A 6,000-nucleotide genomic window follows, 5' to 3' on the forward strand; every position below is an offset into this window, starting at 1 on the left:
CCACGTTTTAAAAGGTCTAGAACTTCTGTCAAGGGTATTGAAGCATTTATCATATTCAACCCAAAGAACTGCCAATTGAGGGACAGATCTAGATACCACTGAACTTTTTTCATTAGCTTCCTTCTAAATTTTATGTTAAAAACTTAAAAAAATATATGTGTACCACAGTTATTTTGCTTTGTTTCAGTGAAAAATGTCACAAAATAAGTAACACTAAAAGAAGATAGAAAATATTCACATTGAAGAAACATTTATGTTAAGTAGTACTGGAGAGAAGAGACTGTAAATTAATGAAGGACTTAACCCCAGCCTGCATTGTACAAGTCAGAGAACATCATACCAAATCATGCAACAAAGAGAAGGGAGAAAAATCCCAAACCAACTAAAAAACTTATTACATATCCATATACTGCCACACAAACTGACCTAAGGAGACTAATTTAAAGACAGCAGAGAAGGTAATTACCATGCAGTGTTTTAATACAGGAAATTATTGCTTCATGCAGAAATATGTTACAGCTCTTTCCTGTATTTTGTGAAATCATACGAAGTTTAATCAGTTTAATTATTTGAGAACAATACAGTGCTGTCATAGCTGAAGTCTGCGTCTACCAAAAACTCTGCAGTGTACTGCACAGATAGATGTGTATAACATATTAAAGAACTTTATCCTTCCTAGGATATGTTTTGCACATTTAACATTAGAGAGAGATTTATTGTCAAATTAAGTGTCTTCTGCCATCAAAGGCTTAAAACCTTTTCATTCTCCCCTTATATTACAACCTTTGACACGTGAAGTTTTTAACCAGAAAAGGTCTATGGGGAATCTACAGATTTCAAGTTTCATAAAAATCAAACCTACAGGGAGCACTGAATAAATTGTATTTTTTATCTGTTTGTCAACAAGATGCAGAGGTTTTAGAATTATGTGTGGTACAGCTAAGTGAGGGTTTAGTTAAAATCTTCTCTAGAAAAGAATAAAAGGTTGTCTGTTTTTCTGACTGCATCTCTAGATGCTTCTGAAGGATCTGCATTTATCTGCTTTTCTTTGTGGAGAAGCATTAATTATGAAGGAAAAGAGCAATTGGTTTTGATACTTCTTGATGACTAATAAAAAAGAGAGCTGACAAAAGAAAACTTTACATTAAAAGTGCTTGCACAGAAGTTTAAGAAAGCAAGATTGGTTGGTGATGGGTGTATATAACAGGTTCTGTGTTCAGTTCCATGAAGTCCCCTGTACAAAAACACTGCTGCTTTGTCCATAGCTACTTCAAATAGGAACGGATTTTTGAGAAGAGTCAAGGAGTTCACTCAAACTAAGAAAGGTAAGATAGATAAAAATATCTGTGTTTGTCTGAACATAAGTCAGCAAGTGCCTGCAATATCTATTTTAATGTGGATTTTTTTTACACTCATTTTGCTCCATCTCCATCCTTAAGGCACACAATTGTTCCTCAGTGGGCGTAGTTTGTATCATAAACTGGCTGAAAATACAGTTGTCTTGGAGCTGTGCTGAAGCACAGCTTACATAAGCCAGTACTTGCACCTAGACACTGCATTTTGGGAAGCCCTTAAAATTAAATGTTCTGTTGGGAGCCAAAAGTGTTCTCCTGTACCAATTGAACAGGGCCGATGAAGCATGAAAACTGACATATCTTCCTGTGTGATGAACATCTAATTTGCAAGACAGGGAAAGCAATGGGGAAAAACGTTTGATTTCTTCACATATGCATTCACACTGTTCACAAATAACCAATTTTAGCATTGACAAGACTTAGGCAAAGCTATTGATGAGAAAATGTTTTGCTAGATAATTCTTAAATTAAGTGATTTTTTAAAGTCTTAGCAGTTATTGTGTCTACACTGTTACATCATGAAAATGTAAAACAATAAAAAAGAATGATATAATTTATTTATACAAATATGTACTTGTTGCTAAGTTTCACTCACACTTTGGCAAAGGAACCCTAAGTCATATTTTGCCTTTAAAGCTATAATTAAGCTTTTAGGCTGGGTAAAAAATGCAATGTGAAATAAATGCAACTGCAAAATGCAATGTAAAGTAAATGTAGTTAAATCTTCATTTTAAAACATCCTGCATATCTTTTCAATTTTTATATTTTAAATATATTTACACACACACATTGATTCAATGCCTCCTTTTTTTTGTTAATTCTTGTTTTATCCTGCTTCCTACATCTTTGAAAAATCTTTACTATACTTACACATATGTTGTATTTTCTAGGTAGTATAAATGCTGTGTCTTCTCTAACTTAACAAGAGAGACTTTTGTCATATGCCTCTGTCTTAATGATGTTCTTGTTCCAGATGAAGTTCCTGATGAATTCTTTTCAGTCTGCTGATACTTTCAAGCAAATCCAGTGTTTTAAATAATTAAAATGCTGTTGTTATAGAAGATTCCTGCCAATTCTTAGCTCTGAGGAATAATCCTTTATTTTAGGAGTATCGTTTTCCCTAAAAATATGCCAATTAAGTGTGAGAAATGGTAAAATCAGGACCTCAAATTAGATCATCTTTAATCCTATTTCACAGCCTCTGCTTACTATATAGACACAGGCCCAAGGCTGAGTGGAGCCTAGATTAGATAAAGCTTGGAATGAAAAGTGGGGTAAAATCTGAGATAGATTCTGTAAACAGTCACAGCAGGTAACAACAATTGAACCAAATTTTGTAGACAGGAAAGGGTAGATTCCCGATAAGAAAGTGATTCTTCTACCAAATTTGGCACCAGGTACAAAGAAGAAAGCAATATTAGAAATTTTTTTAAGGAACAATAGTAAAATGTCTTATTTAGTTTTGTAAATAACTAAACTTTTTTTCCAATCAGATTTTCAAGGGTAGATGTTTGCCAATAATTACTTCCACTTACATGAAGATTCATATCATAAGTCACACCCAAAGTGTGGTCAAAGTGATTGAAGTTTGAGGAGTTAACAAGTGAGGTTTTTAATGGACAGCCTGAAATAATAGCAGAAGTCATGCTGTAATCTAGCTAAAACAGAGTTTATATATTTATGCAACCAGTGAAGCTTTCTCAAGTTGACCATGTTTAGGAAGGGAAGAAAAGGGATGTCATATACATTATAACAGAAATTTTCTTGGGGAGTTGAAGGAGTGTTAAAGATGAATTCTTATTCAAGTCTAATCATAATAATAATGACTCTTGTTTAAGGTAGGTGGTAATTCCACTTAATGAGAACATTTACCAATGCCTGTTTTTCACAGAGTTCTTTTTAACTCCTCTGATCTTTGCTTTTAGTATTTCTTCAGCTGTGACACATACATAGAAATTTAATTGTAGTTTTTGCTAGCTTTCAGGCTATGTGAACTTGTTACTACTGTGAAGAGTATGATCCAATAGATGTATTTAATTTCCTCCATTCTTTGGTAATTATTTAAGAGTAGCTTCAAGTGTACTGTGTACCTTGCTAGCTCAATGGATATATTGAGTGTTAGAAATGTACATGGCACTCACACATTTACCTGCAATTTTTGGGGATTATTTTGCTTATCATGAACTGCACAGTTCCTGGGGAAGCAGCATTAGTTGTAAACGACCCCTATTAGCTAGGAATTAATCTTACTAAAGATAGAAAGTATTCTGGTAATATTCTAGCTCAAAAGCTACCCTTTCAATCTCTAATCTTGCTACCTAAGAAGGAAACTGCTACCAACATCAGCATGAGTCACATTCATATCTACTTTGTAGTTAAAGAGTTTTGAGAAAATCTGGTCAATATACCAAGAATGGAATTTAGGCTATTCTTCTGTCTGGTAATCACACAACCTTCCTCCTAACATGTGCTCTCTGAAAGATTTTCGCATTGCCTAACTAGTTTTGGACATAAACAAGTTAATTGTGAGTATCCTGGACCATGGAGGCTCTATGCAGTAGCCTAACAACCAGGAGAAAAGAATTCATTTAAATTCTTTCTGCAGGATCCTGACAGGGATGTGAGGGAAAGTATCAAATAACCCAATAGCAGTGGGTCTGTGTGGGGGGAGTGTTGATGAGAGCCTGAAATCCTTCCATTGGCACTTCTGGTGGAGGTACAGGTCTTCTATCCCAAGGATAGAAGATCTGCACATTGGAGAAGTGAACAATAGCTCATGGCTTCAACTGAGAGGTCAGTTTGCACTCAGCAACTACTCTGTGATGTGAACCAAGTCATCATGTTAGGATGATCTGGAGATTTGCTTCAAAACTGCCTCTTGATCCAAACAAATACGCTAAACCAGATGCACTCAAAGCAAGTGTTGAAAGAACATTGATGCCTTTAGATCACCTGTGCCTGACTGGCCTCACAAGAAAAGACCTATACCCACATTTGCCTCATGTCAAAGAAAGCTGGTTTCCTGTGGAAAAACGTCAAGACAGTATTTCCCAGCAATATTTCTGACAGCTTCTACACTGATTTAAAGTGGTAGTATATGCAAACTGAGAACAGATACCCTGTAAAATCTTCCTTTTTAAGCTGGAACTGAAATTATATGCAGACTGCTCTAGTTCTTGATACTGCTTCCAAGCACAGGGTAACATGAATTTGAAAACTGCTAAAAACAGTTATGTTTGGTTCTTTTTCATGTGTGTAAAGTTGGCCCCTCTCTCTCCATTCATTAGGAAAAGTCACCTCAAAAAAAAAAAAAAAAAAAAAAAGAGCAATATGATATGATCTCAAAGTAATCCTCAAAATAACTTCAATTCCTCTGGTATTAATTGAACAGGATTTTAAGAAGATTAAAAATATTTTCCATCAGGGATTAAGTGTATTTAATATTTTATTGCAAAATCTCATGTTCCTTAATGTCAGGTTAGAAGGATGTGGGAAAAAAAGCCTAATGACTAATCTAAGTAAGCTTATTTTCCTGAAATCTGCCACTGTGGGAGTATAACATGCATAAATTGGAAGAATTGTTAGCAACTGTTTATCTGTGTCTTTTCTGAGTGGGGTTAAATCAGCTGTTGGCTAAAATCAATACGCTATCCTAACCTCCACTGTACCTTACATCAGGATTAGCAAAACTGGAGCATTCTGCAAACATAAGGCCAGAAGTGTTTTACTCCCAAATACACAGATTTACAGACTAATCAATAATTAAATGTGTTGGGCAAACTTAGAGTCACCTGTTTACTTTGTGGTTTGGAAGAATCCTCTAATTCTAACCGGATACCCTCTTTTCATCTCATCTTAAAAATGACTCATATTAGTCTCATTTTAGACTCATATTTGGTAGCAAGATTTGGGAGACTCAGGTGTATTAACTCTTCAGGCTATGCAGATGTCAAAAGGCAGCAGAGCTTTTCTCAGCTATACTCTGCAAGTTTGATGTTCAGAGATGCCAAGAAATGTTTTTATGAACAGATAATATACACAATGAACCTCAGTGAGCCATACTTGAACATAGCACTTTTCAAAGGCTTGTGATTTGGGGGAGGATAGGAAAAAGCAAAGGAAGAATGGAAGAATGATGTATCTTGTTTTGTAGATCCCGATGTCCATAGTGCGGGCCAAAACTTACACTGGATTATTTCCTATGAGCCACTTCAAATAAAAGAGATTGAATTTAAATTACCTATATGTCCAAACTCTTAAACCCCCTTGATCTGAATGGAAAGCAAAAGGTAAAAATCATTTCAGAGCTCACAGATGCCCTGAGACAGTATTCTACAAAATGCAAGAAAAAGAAAAAGGAAAAAAAAATTGCAAATCGAGCAAAATAAAATAGAAACAAAGCAAAAAATCCTGTAGTCACTCACACAGGCAAGATAAGTGACCTCATGAAGCTAGATTCTAACTGAAACATCAATATGGAAAAACGCCTTCAAATTCAGTGTTAAGTAGTGAAAGATTAGCAATCCATTTTAAAAATCAATGCTTTGTGTTCTTGTTTTTCCTATGTATCTACTGCTTGTTTTTAAATAAGGGGGATAGAGACAAGAGGAAGTGAGCAGGAGTAGCCCCTTTGTTAGGGCAACAA

Source organism: Lonchura striata, chromosome 7 (assembly GCF_050655825.1).
Source record: "Lonchura striata isolate lonStrDom1 chromosome 7, ASM5065582v1, whole genome shotgun sequence".
Classification (NCBI taxonomy): Eukaryota; Metazoa; Chordata; class Aves; order Passeriformes; family Estrildidae; genus Lonchura; species Lonchura striata.